Source organism: Hyperoodon ampullatus (genome assembly GCF_949752795.1).
Source record: "Hyperoodon ampullatus genome assembly, chromosome: 9".
Classification (NCBI taxonomy): domain Eukaryota; kingdom Metazoa; phylum Chordata; class Mammalia; order Artiodactyla; family Ziphiidae; genus Hyperoodon; species Hyperoodon ampullatus.
This window is the reverse complement of record NC_136922.1, coordinates 90,735,267-90,756,523: the sequence shown is the minus strand read 5'-3', so window position 1 is coordinate 90,756,523 and position 21,257 is coordinate 90,735,267. Positions and strand designations below refer to the sequence as shown.

General features: G+C 41.2%; 1 protein-coding gene across 2 annotated transcripts in view; it reads right to left on the bottom strand.

Moving 5' to 3' along the window:
* CALD1 (caldesmon 1) overlaps positions 1 to 21,257 on the bottom strand; it is a 184,845-nt gene that overhangs the window by 159,656 nt on the left and 3,932 nt on the right. The window contains exon 1 of one of the 2 annotated variants that reach the window (XM_079711078.1): positions 20,427 to 20,515. The exons of the other annotated variant lie outside the window; for it this stretch is intronic. The gene's annotated coding sequence lies outside the window, so the exon portion shown is untranslated. Of the gene's footprint in view, positions 1 to 20,426; positions 20,516 to 21,257 lie in introns of those variants that run through there. 2 annotated transcript variants of the gene reach the window in all.

Sequence of the window (21,257 nt, the reverse complement as noted above, 5' to 3'; positions counted from 1 at the left end):
ACCATACTGTTTTGATTATGGTGGCTTTATTAATGTTAGACAGTACTTGTTAACTTTCTACTATAGGAGATAAGGATTTAACATGTTTATACTGCAGGTTAGTCACATTTTCAAATAACATGTGCAATATATCTTATATAATAAATACACCACATAGGGTCTAAAAATTCTGGAAACCCAAGGAAAATAATGTATATACTGTGCTTTTTTAAGATTAATAATCGGACCCATTACTTTAAATCTAGAGATACTTCACTTGAAACGTTGTCTGAAGCTTGAAGAAAAACATATTGAGAAAATTACTTTAAAATGTATCTAATTTATTATTTAGAATTAAGTTTGTCCTATGTTTTCAGAATTTTCAAACATCCTATATATCATCAATAATAACAAATACAATGGATTTATCTCATACATCAAATGATAAAAATCTCTGACTATATTTAGAAATTTATCTGTATGCTATTTATGAAAGATCCACTTTAAAATAATTACACAGGAATATTGAAAAATGAAAGGTTTAAAACTTAGGTAATAAGTAAATAGCCATAGAAAGACAGACGTTATAGCAATATTAATAGCAGGCAAAATAGAACTTAAGGTGAACTAATGAAAGGAATACTCCATCAGGAAGATTTAAAAATTATGACTGTATAAGCATCAAATAACACAGCCTTAAAACATATGAACAATAACAATGACAAATTTTACAAGTAGAAGTAGACAAATTCACCATCACAGCTCTCTTGGTAATTAATAGATTAAGAAACTTTAAAAAATTAATAAGATATAAGATAGTTGAAAAATACAGTTAAACTCAATCAAAAAAGCTTTAAGCATATGAGAAGTGTTAGAGTGTTCATTTTAGCTTCACTCGATAATCTAGCATAAAAGCACCCAGTTTTTTTAAAACATCAAAACATTTGTGCTAATCTATTGACACAAAGTTAACTAACCAGCAACATTTTCACTCTCGCTGTCTAGAATTTTCAAATCCTCTTTTTGTGTATAATAATTAAAGGGCTCTGCAATTTACCAAATTACTGTTTTTTCTAATAGCTCTGACTTTCTGTACCATCTAAATAGGATATTTGCCTCTTCAGTTTAACTAATTCTACTCATTTTCATCAGTTCTCTTGTGTTCTATTTTTTCCCCAGTCTTCTCATCATTTTCATCCTTTGGCCCTTTCCTATCAGATGCTGAAAGCTTTACAAATATTTATGACCTGTTCCTTGTCTTTCCTGATGAAGAAAAACACATATACACCATTTCCATCTATTCACCAGCTATTCCCTCTGTGTGCAAACTGGAATGACTTTGCCTGATCACTGTGATGGTATTTGCTACCAAGTCTTTTATAAATACTAAATGGTGCATTTTTTCACGTTGTGCCCCAAGTGAAGCAGGTTCTCTTTATATACCAGAAGGCCAATCCAAATGATGCATGTTTGCTTTATCAACCTCTGTAAAAGTCTAGTGGTAATTTATATTGATTACATAATAAGAAACTCCATCCCTGGTACAACATGTTCTTTCAGCTGCAGAGCCACACCTGTAGAAATGCTAACTCACATCTGGCTCCATAAATCTGCTCTTTCTGATCCTCTGGAGAGATACTTTTATGTAAACTATATAGCTACATGTGGAACAGGAAAGAACAAAGCAGATGGCTAAACCCAGTAACCATTTCCACCCCATGGCTTGAGCTCTTACTCTCTTCCTTGATTTTGATGTCTTCCTATTTGAGAGTCAGTTCAATCATTCCTTTTATGGAAGGTGTCTCCTACCAGCTTTATTTATATGTAGACAACAAACTCACAGTGTGCTGATAATGTTGCTATGAAGAAGTTTTAAGGGCTACCTCTGAGTCAAGAATATTAGTTTCACTCCCTGATAAGTAGATTCCTTCAATTAATTTTTTGATATGAAGATAACAAGAAGATACCTACATTTCCTCATCATTATCTTTTTTAAAGTTCTTTTTTAAGATTTTTTTGATGTGGACCATTTTTAAAGTTTTTTTTGAATTTGTTACAATATTGCTTCTGTTTGATGTTTTGGTTTTTTTGGCCATGAGGCATATGGGATCTTAACTCCCCGACCAGGAATTGTACCTGCACCCCCTGCATTGGAAGGCAAAATCTTAACCACTGGACAGCCAGGGAAGTCCCTATGTTTGTTCATTTTTATTGTTTCCATTGCATGTAAGTGTTATATCTCCACACAAAATCAACTTTAAAAGACAAACCAACTGTTATAAATCAAAAAACTGGTTACCTTGAAATCAACTCATTTGTAGTGTTTGACCTAAATTTAGCTTTTATTCCCCCTTTAAAGTGATTTGCCAGTAAAAGTATAACAACATTAAAGAAGTAACCTTGATAGAAAGGACAATAACAAGCCTTATGAAGGGAAGTTATAAAGCCAAAGATCTAAACAACGTTAGAGCTGGGAGAGAACACATCTAGTCCAACCCCTGCATTACAAGAATTGATGCCCCAAAAGGTTAAGTTCCCTGCCTGACATCATCAAGTGGCTCAAAGGCAGAAGCTGAATTAAACGGATTTTTTCTGCTATTATCTGCTGCTACCTCATATTTCAGAGAGAGTTTGGAAGACTGTTATTGGGATAACTTCCATAAAGCAAGATCCTCCATAATTTATGTTTTAGTAATAGGTATTTTTCATAAATTGTGGTGTTTTTTGTTTTTTGTTTGTTTGTTTGTTTGTTTGCGGTACGCGGGCCTCTCACTGTTGTGGCCTCTCCCGTTGCGGAGCACAGGCTCCGGACGCACAGGCTCAGCGGCCATGGCTCACCGGCCCAGCCGCTCTGCGGCATGTGGGATCCTCCCGGCCCGGGGCACAAACCCTGCATCGGCAGGCGGACTCTCAACCACTGCGCCACCAGGGAAGCCCCAATTGTGGTGTTTTTAAACTGGCCAAAACCTATAGATTTCAAGATTTTGGGGATCTTGGATCAGGTCTTTTTTTCCTTTGTTAGTGTCAAAGCTCTTACGAATAACTGTGATACGACACAGCTAAAGAGCAGAGTCAGGAGCTGAACAGCCAGGTAAATCCTTTCACTCTAATGCTTCTGCTTAAAACTGTAAAGTGGGAGTGGGAGGTGCTGCTGGATGTTACCATTTGTTTGGGATGACCAATCTCAGTGAAGCAGAGATAGGGTTCCAGCACCTGGCATCAGGGTGGAGCAGGCTGAGGAATCTGCTACCAGCCTCAAGGGAAACAAACCAGAGACCAGAGGAGGCCTTGGGTATTTCAGGTGGAAAGTCCTCAGGGGATAACAATCTTCACACATACAATAGAGTTCCATCAATATCTCTAATTATGTACATATAAAAGTTTCACTATATAAAACATTATTGTTTTAAGGGGCTTAAAAAATAAGTAAAGGACATTAGGCAAAACCTAAGGTGATACAAATAAAGTATGGAGTTTTATTAATAATAATGTTATAGACAATGTTTCATCTGTTGTGAAAAATGTGCATAGCAATGTTAATGACAGAGGAAATGGGGGTATGGGTATATGAGAACTCTGTAATGTTCTTGCAACTCTTCTGTAAATTTAAAATTATTATTCTAAAATAAAATTTTATTTTAAAAATAATAAAAATAAACAGTTTGACCCACCCATATGATTGCTTGTACAAGCTTGGCCCAAGCACACTTGCTAGGATCAAACATGCTCTTCCTCTACCCTTCCCCTTAGGTTCCTGGAGCATTTTTAAACTTTAACATATTTGGCTATCGATATTATAATCACAGACATTATAAAGCACAGCACTTTCACATATGTGATCTCATGTGTTAGAAATTTAAATGCTGATGAAGACAATTTTAGTGAATCTGAGGGCGACAAGATTCTAAGATTGCAATTTTTCACTATGTGCTTTGGTTTCAGAAAAGCTTGTAAAAAACTTTTCTGATTACAGTAGAGAAAAGGCTCAAATTGGATGTTAATTTGTCTTAACCATCCTTTTTCAGCACCTTGGGGTTTCAGAGTGTCTCCAAACAAGATGATTGTCAATATTGCTTTTAAAGGCAAGGGTAAAGGAATGTGCTTGTCCCAGAAGCCTTAAAAAAAAAAAAAAAAAAAAAAAGGGAAAAGAAGAAAAGGCTGAAACGGGTTGGGGCAGCTTCTCCAGAAGGAGTAAGCTGAAGCTGTCCAGCACAGAATAATTTTTGGAAAACTTCAAATTCTGAACTTTGAATCTAGAGAGTTTCCTTTATGAAGGTATGACTTAACATCTTCTCAGAAAACCAACCAGCAAAAGTCTTCATATTTCAAAGGAAAAATAAAAGAAAACTATGTACTAAAGATACTTTACCACCTTAAGAGCCTTTATATTTAAGATCTCATTGCTCCCTACCTGGGTGTTATAGAGAAGGAAAAAGGCTATTGTCTGTTTCTAATTAAGAAGCCTGAGGCACAGAAGTCTGTTCAAGGTCACACAGGTTATCAGCAGTAGACATGAAGCGGGAACTGGGGCCACTTTTCTATTAGACCACCCACCTGTAATCTGAGGTACCCACAAAATATAAGAACCAAGATATCAAAAACTTAAACCTCGGGGCTTCCCTGGTGGCACAGTGGTTGAGAATCTGCCTGCCAATGCAGGGGACATGGGTTCGAGCCCTGGTCTGGGAAGATCCCACATGCCGCGGAGCAACTGGGCCCGTGAGCCACAACTACTGAGCCTGCGTGTCTGGAGCCTGTGTTCCGCAACAAGAGAGGCCGCGATAGTGAGAGGCCGCGCACCGCGATGAAGAGTGGCCCCCGCTTGCCACAACTAGAGAAAGCCCTCGCACAGAAACGAAGACCCAACACAGCCAAAAATAAAAATAAATAAATTAAAAAAAAAAAAAATAGTTTTAAAAAAAAAAAAAAAACTTAAACCTCATTGCAAATGCTCTCAGGAAAAAGAATTAGCAAGCTAGAAACTACTCCCAGTGGAAAGAGTAATTGTTTTGTTTTAACAGCATATCTAAGAGCAGAAATATGGAAAGTCAAGAAAAATTTTTTTTAATTCTCAAACTCCTATACTTCTCATTTCCTATTTCCTCAAACACAGGTGGGTCAGCAGCTCCAGGCTGGCTGATATAATCACTCTATGCAATTTGGGGGCACTAGAGAGCTCCTTGGTAGATATTTCCATTCCCTCATTGCCATAACTATATACTTATCCTGCAGAGTGTGCTTGAAAATTTTATTTTTCCTTTTTTTTATCATCAATCTTTTAAAGAAGATATATCTAAGTAAGAGAGACATAACAACATCATGGTTAAAGCATATGGCTACCCAACAGCAACAGAACATTTCCAACTGAATAAATCTCAATGGGAGAAGAAACAACAACAACAACAAAAAATAGAAGAAGGAAATCAGAGAGGGGCTGAGCGCTGCCTTGTCAGTGTTGCGCCCGCGCTTCCGTTTCCCGCGGAAAAAGCCGCAGAATTGAGTGCTGAAGGTGTAGCCCACGCTGTGATCCACCAGGAGAAGTGCGACAACATGACTAGCCGCTCTACTCATAATCGCCAAAAGCCAGAAATGACCTGAATTGTTCACCAACAGGCAAACTGGCATATAATCGTTCAATGGACTGTCAGCAAAGCAAGGGAAAGATCGAACGACACGGCAGCCAGGGTCATGGGTGAACGGGGGATCTTTCACAGACACACAGGGTGCCACTTCATGAAGTCCAGGAACAGGTGATGGAGGCGACAGAGGCCAGAGCAGTGGTTCCCTAGGCCTGGGTACAGCGATGGGGAGAGGGGCTCCAGGGAGCCTTGTGGACGAAATTCATCTCTGTCTTGATCTGGGGAATGGTTATATGGGTGTATACATATGTAAAAATTCTTCCAGCTGTGCCCTTAAGATTAGTGCACTTCATTGTATGTATATTACAACTGTGTGTACATTACACCTCAAAACAAGTGAAGGATGTAACAGTTCATCCTGAGTCAGCCTTTCCCATAGACTCCAAAATCAAACCAGAAGGATTTAGTGGAAATTCTCTACTTTTGCTATAATGAAATCTCATTTTCGAATGAGTTACTCCCTATCATCTTCAAAAAAGAAAAAAAAAATAGAAGAAGAAGAAGGAGGGGGGAGGGGAAAAGGGAAGGAGGACTAGGAGTGGGAGGAGAAAGGAGGGAAGCAGACACTTCCGTAAAGTATCTTCTTTCACCGTTTTTCCCCTCATTTATTAATTTTTAGAGTACTTAAAAAAAGGAGAGAAAATTATGATCAAAACTCTAAAATAAGTAAATAAATAAAAGGACAAGAATGGCTTTTTCCAGCTGACACAGTGCTATACTGTCAAGTATTTCAGACATCTAGAGCTTGGTTTCCAGTAATTCGCAAGAGGAAACTATTCTGTCTTTCTCATTTTAGAGTTGACAAGGAGCTTCCTTGCATGACCCTGACTGATAGCTGAAGCGATTTTTCAGAATGAACCATAAATTATGACTGAATCATAAAAAGAACTACATTTGAAAGGGATCTAAGTCAATGTTTATTCTATCTTGTTACTTCAAAGTTTATTTCTACATATGTTAAGCCTATAGCAGCCATTACTAGGCTTTTGGTATATATTACTTTAGAGGCTAAAATAATCCAGATTACTGAAGTCATAATGAAGGCAACGCACAGTCAGCTTTGACTAATTTTTTTTTTCAGGCTATATATTTTCAACTCTAAAAGGGTATACATGTACACACATTGAAAACGTGTCCTGTTAAGATCCTAGACACATATACAGAACATGTCTCTGTGATAGTTCTAGGTATGGCTGCTTAGGTAGTATAGAGATTGTTCTAGTCTCTGAGCAGAGGTGCTGAATTGGTGGACAGTCCAATAAAGGGCTCATTTGAGACCCATGTGATGGTCGTGGTGGTTGTGTAACATTTGATAATGGTGGTGGTGGTTGTGCGTGTGTGTGTGTGTTTTCAAATATGCAGGCAATCTGTCCTGCATGTATTACGGCAGACAAATGTGGCCTCCCTGAGATGCAGTCAAGATTGTACCAAAACAAAGGGAAGAAGAGGAACTCAAGTGGTGAGACAATACCTGGAGGAGAGTGGAGGAAAGAGAAGAGGTGAGAAGGGGATAAGGGAAAATTGAAACTCACAATGACAAAAATACAAAAAGGTTCTTGGGGTGGAAATAAAAAGAAGAATCAGAACATCAATGGTGTTGCTGTCTCTTTAAGATCCAGAAACAGAGGGAGTTGTTGCTAGGTGAAGTAGGATCTATGGGAGACAGAAAATAGCCATGGGGAGGATAACTGTCCATCCCAAATTACCCTGATAGTCTCCATTTAGAACCGCTTTTTTAGGAAAATTATTAATAGCTCCTCCTTTCCCTCTCAAAAGTGTCCTGGTTTAGATAATAAATGATAGAATCACCCTCTCTCTAGATCACATCTGGCCTAAGACAGAGAGTAGCTGTAAGCGGGACTAAAGCTGGGAAATGGACACCAAGAAGAGCTTTAAGGAAGGGGTAAAGGGAAACAATGGCTAAAGAGAAAAGGAAGAAAGGAGACCAGGTATAATATGTGGACAATTTGTAAGCAATTATGCCAAACACAGTTAAAGTTAGAAAGGTCATTTAGAGGAAAAAGTGTATAAAAACCTAAGGATGGATGGGGAAAAGATAGAAGAAAACAAAGGCAAAAGACAAATGATTCAGAACACAAATATGTGTAGGCTCCTATATTTTCCCCTGTACTTGGGGATTAGAGGTTATGATCCTGGCTTTCCACCCAGCGTAGGCACACACAAAGTCCCATCTGTTGCTGCCTCCCAGCCTGCTGCTCCAAAGCTGCTCACCTCCTCCTAGCGCTCTGCCTCTGAGCCTTGCAGGCTGCTTCGACTAAGCCTTCCCACCAATCCCCCTCCCCCACTTCTGATGGCCGCATACCAGACTGTCTGCCACTGTGGTTTCACAGGCTTCCACAGATAGGCCACAGTATGTGAAGCTGCATTTCACTGCGTCATTTCAGAGACCTCTTTTGACTTTTTCCTGGATCAGAATTTTGTATTGCGAAAGGCAGAAAGTAAATGTCAAGGGCAAGTTCAAAAGGGCAAGTGATTTCTAGCTAAGCATTCCCTACACCCAGAGGGAAGATGGACTACCACCAGCAAGTGGGTCTTTCGCACTTAAGAGTTTCAGAAAATACGTCTTATAGATTTCTACCACCACTTTGAATTGGGGCATATTAGGGGTTGAATCTTGTCTCCCTCAAAATTCTTATGTTGAAGTCCTAACTCCTAGTACCTCAGAACGTGACCTTTTTTGGAAATAGGGTCTTCACAGAGGCAATCAACTTACAGTGAGGTCATTAGGGCGAGCCCTAATTCAATACGACTGGTATCTTTATAAGACGAAGAAATTTGAAATTTGCATACAGAGAGGACGGTATGTAAACATGAAGACGGCCATCTATAAGCCAAGGGGAGAGGCCTGGAACAGATCCTTCCCTCACAGCCCTCAGGAGGAACCAGCCCTGCTGACACCTTGATGTTGGACTTCCAGTCCCCAGAACTGTGAGACAATAGGTTTCCGTTGTTTAAGCCACCTAGTTTGTGGTACTTTGTTACAGCAGTCTGTCCTAGGAAACTAATATCCCAGATGCAGTCTGCTCACAGATGGGAGTTACGAGAAGCTGACCAGACTAATTACAGCTTTTCCACTTCCCTAAGAAGACTAAGTAATGCTTCTTTGGTGTATCTGAAAGAATGTGCACTCCCTATGGCAAGATGGGACTGGACGATCCTGAGGAAATAATTTCTACCGCTCATGCCTCAGTTTCTCCCTCCATGGAGTTGGTTATAGGGCCTGTGGTCTGAAATTCCCACTAGAACTGATTGGTATGGCAAAGGGTGATCACGGAAATATTCTGAGTTTGGGGCAGGAAGATCAAACTTAAACTGTGGAGCCTTATTAATAAGTACCCTGAGAATGGCTGGCACGGAAGTAGATCCTAACTTCTTTAGTCAGTCACTGAAGTGGAGGACTTCCCACATGATCCTCATAGAATCAGCTCTGTCTTGGCCTTTTGAGTACCTAAATTTGACATAATCAAACACCAAAACGGCTTGCCGTATTCGGACAAAGGGTTTAATCCTTCAGTACGTAGTTCCAGACTATCTCTCCTTGAGCTGAGTTAGAGAAAAGGGTGTAACCTGCTTGTTAAACGATCTCTGCTCCCAGAAAAAGAAAACACAAAAATATTTCTGCACGTTTCTTTTCTTTTCTTCTTTTTAAAAGCTGCTATAGGCCTAGGTTCTCATTCTGTCGAACCCCCACTTGAATAACCTCTTGAGTCAGTAGTGAAAGCAATGGTGTTTAGCCCCACTTCCTTATACGGCAGGGAAAGACAATGTGCTTGTCTACTTGAACTGCAGAGTGGCTCTCTGACAAATTATAATGACTGGTTATGGAAACCTCCTGCTCTGGTTTGCGTCGCTCTCCCCAGGACAGACACAGAACAGACAGCTGTAGGGAAATGGAAAGGGTTGGAGTCAGGGAACAGTGTTGAATTTAGCTCTGCTCTTTGCCAGTTGTGTGACCTTGGGCAACTTATTTAATTTACTTTACTGCCCTGAGGTAGTTACCTTCAACCAGAACAGTGCTTGTCATCTAACAAGTATGCCAGCAAGGTAGTTGAATGAGTTAGCTTACCTTCCCAACCATCTCTAACCTAAAAGGCTTGGGATAACTATCAATCATTTCTATTTGCTCTCCCTCCTAAGTTCAGTACGTTTTTCCCTAGATAAGTCTCAGTCTTCTCCCCTCTCTCATTCTCTCTTCTTTCCTCTCTCCCTCTCCCGCTCCATGTCTAAAATACTGAAAACCTATAAAACAACCCAGCCTCGGGAATAATAAAACCCTTTAGCCATACTAGATAAAGATGATTTGGAATATTAAAAGCAGCACAGGGACTTCCCTGGTGGCGCAGTGGTTAAGAATCCACCTGTCAATGCAGGGGACACGGGTTGGAGCCCTGGGCCGGGAAGATCCCACATGCTGTGGAGCAACTAAGCCCATGTGCCACAACTACTGAGCCTGCGCTCTAGAGCCCGTGAGCCACAACTACTGAGCCCTCGTGCCACAACTACTGAAGCTGGCACACCTAGAGCCCGTGCTCCGCAACAAGAGAAGCCACCGCAATGAGAAGCTCGCGCACTACAACGAAGAGTAGCCCCCACTCACCACAACTAGAAAATGTCAGCGCTCAGCAATGAAGACCCAACACAGCCAAAAATAAATAAATAAACAAATAAATTTACTAAAAATAATAAAAGCAGCACAGATCCAATGATAAGGGTAGGGGAGAAAACTCTGCGGTTGAAAGGGATGGTGGAGGTTGTCTGCCTCTGCAGAGCAGGGTTGTCCAAGTTCCAGAGACTGATCTAGTTTAGAAAGTGCTTATGCTGACCTGAAACAGGGTTTCCTGTAACTGTATCTATTGGTCCTAGTTCTACTTCCCGGAGAACCTGACATTAAAGAACTTGACATGACGTCATGTCATGGGGCTCCTTTTGCTCCATCTACATGATGGCGGTAGAGTAGGCAACTGGGGAGACTGGGTGGCTAAGGGCATGGGGACTAAAATGAGCCCCATGCCTACAGACAGCCCCCACAGGAAGCCACGGCTGATAGCTATTTTTAACTTAGTGCCTATCATGTGCAAAGCAGTTTAGGGGTACTATTTATAGTCCTTATAACAACTACAAAATGGAGGAACAATTATCTCCTTTTTATAGGTGGAGAAACAGGCTAGAAAATGGTAAATTTGAGATTCAAACTCAAGTCTTCCTGATTTCAAAGTGTGTTCTCAAATAAGTCATATCCCCAGAGCCTCGCACAAAATCAAATGGAGTAATTAGGCAGCACGGTGTGGTGGTTGAGTACGTGGACTATGGAGCCAGATTATCTAGGTTTGAATCCTGACTCTGCCACTTACTAGCTGTGTGACGTTAGATGTGTTACTTAGCCTGATTATAACTCAGTTTCCTCATCTGTAAATCTGATTGTTATGAAGATTATTTATTTGATTTGCTACTTGGCCTGTGTCAGGCGCTGCTGTAAGCACTCAGTACTGATACAATTAGAGAGGAATCAATGAATTCAAACATGAATATTGGTTTCAGCTTTCTTATCAAGAAGAAATTATGGACATTTATTCCTTTACTCATTTAACTCACATATGAAACACCCACTATATGTGGGTCAAGGCACTTTTTTAGGCTCAAGTCACAGCACCGGAAAAACGCAGACAAAGTCTCTGATTTCATGGTGCTTATGTTCTAGGAGCATAGGAAATAATAAACGAGTGAAGAAACAAATAGGCATTCATAAGCATACGTTATGAATATGCATGTAACTAAACAACAAAGGTATCCTGATTGGCTCTTCAGGGTAGAGGCTAATTTTACTGACTTGATACCTTAGGGTCAGTGGTGTGCTAGTAAATGTTTGATAACAAGCCTTGGGGGTTGGCAGGTGAGGAGACTCTGATTTGTAGCATTTGCTAATTTCCAGGGTGTCAATACTTCCATCGTGGTTGATCTCAAGCTCCCAACATGACATCCGTGAATGAAGAACTGGGAGAAGAAGTTCTCTTGCACAGCATTTGGTAGTATTTCCATCATATGGACACAATAGATGTAACTAACCTTGAGAGCACAGATAGTAGTAAAATGTAAAATAATTAGGAAGGGATGAGTTTTGAGTATTTATTACCATGGTTTTGATACAATTTATTTAACCAGAAGTCTATATAATTTAATTTTTAATAATGACAGTGTGTAACAACTAGTTCTCAAAATCTTAAAAATTTAACAGTTGGCTTTTGGGAGCTAGTGTGAGCTGGCTCCACACACCACTGTTTAGGGAGCATGGAGAGGGAGACAGTTCAGGGGAAAAGGAGACTGAGTCACTGTTGTGTCATTATGCAGATGTGGGTCCTAATCTAACTCCTTTTTAGCTGCTCTTTTCCAGCAAGCTCTGCTTTCCTGTACACAGTGGAAGCGCTGCTCTGTAAACCAAATACCGTCGGTACAAATATAGCAACAATTCTGGCATTCTTATTGGGCCAGTTTGCTCATGCAGAGACAGTTTTAGCCCTACAATCCTTAGTGAATATAATTTATGTACTCGGTGCTCTGAATATGGTAGATTCTTCTGCGCAATACAGAGGATGTAACTCCTGACTGTTGAGTAAAGGAAGACCCTAGAGATGGATTTTCTGTCCTGCAAAAGCAAATTATTCCCCCTTTCCATGAACCTGAGGCCTCTTGTCTCTTAGGGCTCACAGGCTTCTGAAAGGGCCACCCAGGGAAGCACCTAAGGCCCCAGCCTCAGAGGAGATGAACGGTGGGAGTGGAGGAAGCTTCTCCCCTATTCCCACTAAGGATTTGTACATTCCTTACCACAAAGTGGAGAAGACAGAAAAACATTTTCTGTTTTTCTTGGTAAGTTAAATATCTAAAGTAACCAATCTTCAAAACATCCTAAGGACAGGAATACTTAAAGAGACAATTTTTCCTCAATTTACCCCTCCCCCAAAGCCTAAATTTCACTTAGTAATGGTGGCTGGAACAGGAAGTGGAAATACCATGAGAAATTTTATTCTTGCCACATTTTCAATGCTTTACAAAAGCAAACACTGGAAATCTCATCAGAAAACTTGACCTTGCCGGGTTGATAACTTTGCAGCCAAACCAAGAGTACTGGAAGCTGGAGGAATTTTCAGATAAATATTCTAGTGCTTCTGGAGGGACTCTTCATCAAAACTGATTATTTGGACTAGACAGCTGTAACTTTTAGAAAGAAATTATTTGAAACTAAACAACTAGGCTTCTGAGGAATAAGTGACTCCATGCACCTACTATAAGTTATTTTAAGCATAGATGTACAGAACTGTTTCTCAGTCAGGATGTTTTAGCAGAATCATCAGGGAGTTCTCACAAACTGGACCCCAGTGGATGGGTCTCAGGGATGTATGTTTTCAGAAAACCCTACAGTTGACTCCAATTAAGACACTGGTTAAGATCTCCTGGATTATAAGCAAATCAGGCTGCATTGTACAATCCAAATCCGTAAACTGTTAAAATGGCACATTCGTGCTATCAGGAGAAACAATCTGGTGTACTGAAAGGTTAACAGTGTGGGACTCAGGAGATGTGTGTTCTGGAACCACCTTTGCCACTAATTAACTGGGAGACCTTGGGCAAGTCACTTGGTTTGTTCTTTCATTCAACAGATATTTACTGGGCTTCTGTGATGTGCCAGACACTAGGTATATATTAATGAAAAAAATAAATGTTTCCTGCCCTTACGAATCTTACTGACATGAATCAAAGAAACCTACAAATACGTATATAATTTTACTCGATGTGGCTAAGCTTTAGTTTCTCATCTGGAAAATGAAAAATAGATTACTGGTTCATTTTCTTTTTAAGAATTTCTTCTCAGGATCCCAAATTTCTTGCCCCAAACTTCCCCCACACAATATAATTACATGTTTTAGGTCCACTGATTGAGAAAACACAATACCAAAAGCTACTATGAATTCAATAACTATTTAAAATAAATTGACATTTGTGTCATCATAAGGCATCTATAAATTAGAAAAACAGTAGCACACATTGTTTACTCAGTTTGTCAAAATCATTTGCTGCATATATGGACTTGTTTACCTATTGCAATAATTTAGTGGCCTCCCAGGGATCCAAGGTGCAGAGGTTAGGAACCTACAGACCATATCAGTCACATGAAATACAGGGTACTTGAGTAGCAATGGCCCTTTTCTTCCACAACAGACGTCACTATCAATGACAGCGTTTTTTGCCCACAGCGAGTTTAAACTCAGCCTCAGAATCCTTCTCAACACAGTATTCCAGATGGTCACTACCAATTGTTTAAAGGTGGCAAACAGAGGAAAAATTATTGGCACTCCGTGGGCTAAATGACTCCTAAGGCCCTGCACAGCTTTTAAAAAATCTATCAATCTTATGTATTCAGTTCTGCTGTCTTGAGAAACACAAATGCCTTCTCCCCTCTCTACGTAAAAGTTCTTCAAATGTTTGAAAGACATCCATGTGGCCCCTACATTTTCTTTCCTTTGGGATAAATAGCTCCAGATCCCTTATCTGTTCCTCATATTCTGTTCTCTCGACCACCTCTGGCCTTTGATGCTCACCCCTGTTTGCATATTTGTCAATACTTCCCTGGAGAACAGCCCAGAACTTCTCTCACTCCCCTTGATAGACACTGAGACATGTGTTCAGTGACTGAAAGATTACATTGCAAATGTTGCCGAGAACTGAAATGTCCTTGATTAAGAGTATCCTAGCTTTTATGCATTAAACTTATTAAGTACTGTGATTTACATTGAGATGTAGTTCTTTTCATTTATTAACATTATTAAGTCATTACATATTTAATTTTAAAGATTGCCTTACTTTGTGGGAAGCCATATCACACCTATGACTCATATGAAAATACTCAAGTGTTTTTCTTTAGAATCTTTCTAAAATGGGTAATTCTTATCTTTTCAATTATTGGTGGTACAAGCTTCCAGGCCAACTCCTTCAAGATCGGTTCATCAGGCCATACCAAAGTGATAATCAGGAACTGTATGACCCTGACAGTGGGTGTTTGCCTCTCTAGGAATTCAGTCACATAAAAATTCAAATGATATTCATTGATAGCTGTCAGATATTTCAGCTAATTTGCTTTCCATGCCTAACTTTCTCTTCTAACTAAAATTGCCCACTGGGCTTTTTTTTTTTTTTTTTGCGGTACGCAGGCCTCTCACTGTTGTGGCCTCTCCCATTGCGGAGCACAGGCTCCGGACGCGCAGGCTCAGCGGCCATGGCTCACGGGCCCAGCCGCTCCGCGGCATGTGGGATCCTCCCGGACCAGGGCACGAACCCGTGTCTCCTGCATCGGCAGGCAGACTCTCAACCACTGCGCCACCAGGGAAGCCCACCCACTGGGCTTTTTCTCCCCCAGGGGTGACTACTGCAGACAGACACACTGGTAATTCATCCATAGGCATGTCAGTAACCCTTGATGTTCCCTCCGCTAAGGGATTTGCCAAAGACAATAGTTATTAGCTGAACCAATCAGATTTCCTCTCTCAGAATTTAACCAGGAAGCACAGAAGGAATTTTCCAGTCTGCAGAACGACAAAAAGCAGCAGCCACATGTGCTGCAGCTGAGTTACATTAATGGCAGCACAGAGACCTCTGCTGAGATTTTTTGACCCACCTTGATTCCAGCCCCATTCTCTTTGGACTTTGGCCCTATCTTGGCTTCTATTCTTGGATTTCCTTGTGATTCCATCCCTTTATTATTCCACATGTATCTTATAGTTCTGCGCCATTACTCAAACTACTGAAGCTTATTAATAAAAGGGTCTATTTGTTCCGAACACAGTGTCAAGAGCTCTCACATATGTCACCATACCTGTCTGTACACTACCTTGCTAAGCAAGCTCTTGGTTTTTAACCTCCTGACTTCTGATTTTTGCTGTTTCTCTTTTTCTTACCTGGCTATGATTCACATGTTAGCCCATGGGTTTATTTTATGTCCATTCTGGCTTAGACCCTCCTGACACAAGTGGAACTAAAGTCCTTGATATTTCTGGCCCTTGGGTCCCTGGCTGGGGGTTCCAGGCTTGCTCTGGTCCTGCCCCTCTTTAGCACTCAGGTGAAATCTGCCTAGTTCCCCAGCTTGAGACAAGGGAGAGGGAATGTTACATGTGGGTGTAAAAGGAACTAATTACACGTTCCTACTTACTATGTCTTTCTCCAAGTGAGATGACTTCCTTACAGTCAAGTGCTTTCATCCACGTATTCACAAAACAATGCTAGAAGCCTCAGGAAATGATTAAAAAGTAATTTATCATCAAGTTAGCCATCGTTGGTATATATATATTTTTTAAAAGGAAAGCCGTATACTAAAATGAGTGCTTAATAAGAACACCCTATTCACCTAAAATATTCCCCCAGATACTCATTTTCCTTCAGCCATTCCCTCACTGCTGTTTAGCAATCCTTTTATTAAGCTCTTAGCATACACTTAACAGCAGCCATTCCTGAATTCTCCAGTCCCTAAGCTCCCCACAGAAAACTGCTTCTCTAGAGATGATCTCCTTTTCTTTGAAATGGAGGCCATATGAGGTAATCTCCTTCTATATTTGTGTGTATTTACACCTTCCTGTCTTCCTTCCAAAGAATCTGGGAAACAAGAAAGGACACCTCCTCTCATGTTTTGGTCCCATCCACCCTTGTCTCCACTGGGGATCAAGACTTTACCTCACTCCCCACCCCCGACCTCCCCCGGCTCAAGGGTTTCTCACAGGTCGGTCAGAAAGGCGGGTTCGCAAAGGACCTTGAGGGCTTAGAGTTTTTATCAGGTTCTCGAAGATGTCCAGGAGGAAAACAACAACAACACAGGGAAGAACAGCTGACCGGGCAGCCCCGTCACCTCTACCTCACAGCCCCCCGTCACCCTTTCCTTCTCCCCTCCGCTCACAACACTCACCCACCACCAGCCAGCTGTGAGTTGGGGGTGAGAAGCAGAGTGGCTCTTTACCACGGAAATGGCTCTACCATCTCCTCTGTCCGCTCTAACCTTTCTCCCTTGGCCTAAAAATGTGACGAGGCGTTCCCCTGCCTCGAACATATCCGGGCTTGACCCTTCTGCTTTTGTCTGGACTTCATCCTAGAGCCAGGCCACTGCAAGCTGTCAGTGTTGGATCAGGAAAACCCCCTGTTTGGACTGGGGGTGGAAGAACTAGAGAATCTGGTAGAGGCGGAGGCCTGGGGGAGGGAAGTGAGGGATGCCACCCAGGGTCAATTACAGGGGACCCAGGTGGGGGTACTAAAGACTGAGGCAAACAGAGACGAGAGGGCAGATCCAGGGAGCAGTCTGGTCTCAATACCAACAGGAACCACAGCCAGGTGCTCCTGATTACCTCAGCCTCCTTACAAGGCCCAGGCTTGACATGCTGGGATTAGTTCCATGCTTTTGGCTGGAGGCAGAGAAGCTGCCTCATTTACTAAGGCCTTTCTGTTGTCAGCACCTTGTCACTGGTCTTCCATTCAACTAGATCTTCAGGTTCCTGGATACGGCTTTACACCATTGACGACCCGTCTTATTGGCCTCCTGATACCTGTGTCCTCCTGGTCTCGGATTACCAAAGTCAAAATTTAGACAACATTGGGGTGGACCAGTATTCCCTAACTCTGGGTTCAGGGTTTTAGAAAGAAGTAGGATCTAGAAGGTGTCACTCAAGGGTCCTCAAATATGAGGAAGGAAGGAGCAGATAATTAGGGAAAATAGATAAGAAGTGGAGATACCAGCCAAAATGAGCATAATGTCCAGAGGACTCAAACTGTAGGCAGTGAAGTATATAGCCTATAGAGAAGAGGGGGTGAACAGCTTCCTCTCATTTACACATCTTAACCACTGTGGGAGGTGCGAGAAACATTAGAATGCCCATTCTACAGATGAGGTCAATGAGTTGATGACTCCCCTCAAAGGTTTGGGCTTTTTAAATAGGGGAACCAGTACTGGGACTGACCTCTCTTGAGTGAAGCCAGAGCTACAAGTATCTCTTTAAATTAACCAACTACTCAGAACCTATAAGCCTCTCTCCAATAATAAACCTGGATTAACTTGATGGATGAAGGACTTTCAGTAAGGAGCAAATGGTTCTATTTTGGGGCTTTGAGAGAATTTACCCAGAAAACTCTTTTTTAAAGTCTGAAAATTCTTTGGCAGCATCTTTCTAACCTCCTCCTTAGTCCTACCATGCTATTTGCATACCACTTCGTCAGCATTTTCCCCTGTCTCCCACCGGGGCCTCACCCTACCACGGGGCCTCACCCTACCACGTTTCTGAGACATGTGATAGACTGCAGGCAGGTGGGCAACCAGCTAATCCCTCCTCATGCCCATGTCTAAGTAACTTTTTTGTCTTGCTAAAGAATGACTAACTAGTAACCATCCTACCATGAAAATGACAAATGGAGACAACTACATGTGTTTCTAAGAAAAGGCCTACTAAGGTACATTTTACTTATCAGTACAGAAAATATGTAGGCTGGACTCTGGAACTTTCCATGGCTGAACACAGGACCACCCTATACCATCTGCCCCAGAGCAGGAGATCCTCAGGCCAATCGTAGGAGCCAATTAGCATTGCTAATAGCCTCACTGTCAGGGCATACTTATAGGTATCTCACTTAAATCCTTTAAACTTCAGTTTGAACCTTCTCTTAACTTTCATGTAAGAATTGTGTATTTATTTAAAGCAATCTTTTGATCCTAATTATTTAAATTGTGCATTCTTCTGGTTTTGAACAATGGAAACAACCCAGCCTGTTACCTATGGATCAATTCATAGTACATTCCTTGTGTGTGCTAAGATCAACTTTTTATTAGTGACTTTTTATTCCAGCCTTTTGCCATTGTATTTTTCTTTATTGAATGACTTTAATGAAATGAAAATTTTTGCACCGTGGTTTCACTGTGCTCCGTTTACCTCCCTATTTGGGGAGATGTGTCCTAGCTAATATTCAACAAGAGGAAAGTAGCACAAAGAGTGGCCTAAAGTCCTACATAAAGTAAAATATCCAAATCCCCTTGTTCCATCACTATGGAGAGTAGAACATTTAAAGCATTATTTCGAAAAAATGTGTTTTTCTGGTTGTTGGGGGCGAGAGAGCACACGAGGAGGACGGGAGAGAGCGGTGGTAGCAACGTTTGAACTCTCAGGGATTCGGAGATGTTGGTTTCAAAATGGAATTTATCCTCAAATCCCAAGATTATAGATTTCCTTCCAAATTGCATTCCCTACACGGCTTAGAGAACAGTTGAAAAAGAAATGGCTCTCCATATTTTGATTGACGTTAAAAACACTGTGAAAATAGTTTGGAACTTGATCTCTTTGAGGGAAGGACAATAATCAAACTATAGCTTTTGCCTGCAGCCTTTCTTTCACACTTACTCAGAACTGTTCCAGGAAAAGAAATTCACAGGGAATTCTGTACTCATATATCACTTCTAGAAGGAGAGGGAGGCATTCTCAAGAAAATTATCCCCAAACTTTTAAATACAAAGAGAGGAGATTAATGAATCGCAACACAAAACCACCTCTATCCATGGAATAAAATCAAACTGAGTCAGTCGTTTGGAGCTGGAAACCTTTAACATCCAGGTTTATTTTTTTTAAAAAGATCAGATTTGCCCTTCTTGCTACATACCACCTAGTCTTCACTTAAGTTCTAGACATCCATGTCTGGTTTTGCCAAACACATCAGAAGGATTTTACTATTTCAGTTTACAAGTCCATCTGCATAGCCCTATTAATCGAAGGGATCCATGAATACCAAGTACTTTGTTCTCACCCATTTTTTTGACCATGCGTTGCTACAGCACTAAAATTCCCCCACCCTTTACAATCAGCTCTCTCTAAAAGGAATTCCAGGCTACTACCAACTAGCTGCCTTGTACTACTGTTTAAGATGCCCCAATATGTCGGACTATCTTGAAATGAAAGGCTGTTTCCTCCCTTTTCAGAACACACTTGCAACCTACACCTTTTTCAAATTCTCTAGTGACACTCAGGCATGCTTTCAAACAGAAAATAAGATCTCTTAAGAAATAGTTTGGTCGGATGTTAAATGCGATTTCTAAAAACACACCCTCTAGCACATGCATTCTCTCATTATTAGGTTTTATAGGAAACAGATCATGGGAGGCATCTTCTGTCTCAGCAAATATCAGATCAGTTACATTAACGCAGCCGGTGCTACATGCCAGTGCTCTTCCCCCCTCTGACCTTATTTCCTTGCAGCTCTAGAAGTCTAGTCTTAAAACACTGGTAGCAGAATAAAATGTAAATGACTTTGGTTAAAAATTATCACTTTTTGGCTTCTCATCAAGCTAAAAAGTTATTGTTCTTTTTAAAGCAAAACCTCTTTAAATCTCTGATAATAAAAGATGCAGGAGAGACTGCTGGTGTGAGCAGACAGGCACAGAACGGCTACTGACACTGACCTATGGCTATCAGGTATAACCCCCATGACACTCCTGAACAAAAGGCTATCTTATCAAAGTTGCCAGTGGTCCCTGAATATAAGTCTCTATATAATCGCTCCTCTCGTCCCAACTCTAAGAACAAAACTTGAGATCTCATCCTGTTTGTCTTCCGGGAACATCTGCAGGGCAGCAAAGCCCGGTCTGGCTCTGAGAATTTGCATGGTTTATTGGCGTTTACAATCTTGCATCTCCAGCTACCTTGGCCAGGAATGTTGACTGAAACCCGGAGAAAGTCCCCATACTCTCTGGAGGAGATTATAAGAAAGCCCTCTGTGCCTTACCTCTCAGGCTGAAACTTCTTCCCAGGGACTAAGTCGGAAAGGAAGGACTGATTTCTTTAAGCAGAAGCACAGCAAGAGGGCAGGCAGGCAGGCAGCCTAATACACACTGCTCTATTCAATAAAACTCCAGACCGCCCTTCCTTAGCCCCTCCCAGAAGTCCATGCTAAGTGAACACATATCCCCTATGTTTACAGTCGGCATCGGTGGTATGCATTGTCCTGTAGTTTTTCTAATAGGCAGCCAATGACGACACCCCAGCCGAGGTGGATGCAGCCTGCCTGTGGAGATGCCTGTCATTCCCTAGGCATGCTCAGGAAATCACTCATCAGAAAAACCAAGACCTAAAAAGCTCTGAAGCTGCGTGCAGGCTGCCAAAACCAGCCTGCTACATGCCCTTTTTTGGTTATCCTTAGCAGGGCCTCTGGAAGTGAATCCATTGTCAGGAACAATCATAAGAAATGTTAATCTTGGAGAAAGAGGCTGTCTTGTAGAACACAAATGGAACTTTAAAAAAGCAAGCACGGTCCATGAAACTTAACAGTCCGTAAGTTTACTGCGGTGGAGGTGGGGAAGGCTTTTTAATTGAGGGATCCTTGATAGCGTATTTCTTTTAAAAGTAGTCATACATACAAAATGAAGTTAAATTGTGTATGTAATTTTAAAGCCTGAAATGGCTAGGACTCAGGTCTGATGTACAGGCTAGATTTCAACCTGAAAGAGGCACAGCCTCCTAAAATATGTCTACGTGTGTTATAAAAACAACTAATAAAAAAAAACCTTAGGTCTTTTTTAGTAGGTAATGTTTGCCAGAACGAGTGTGCTGCCAGAAA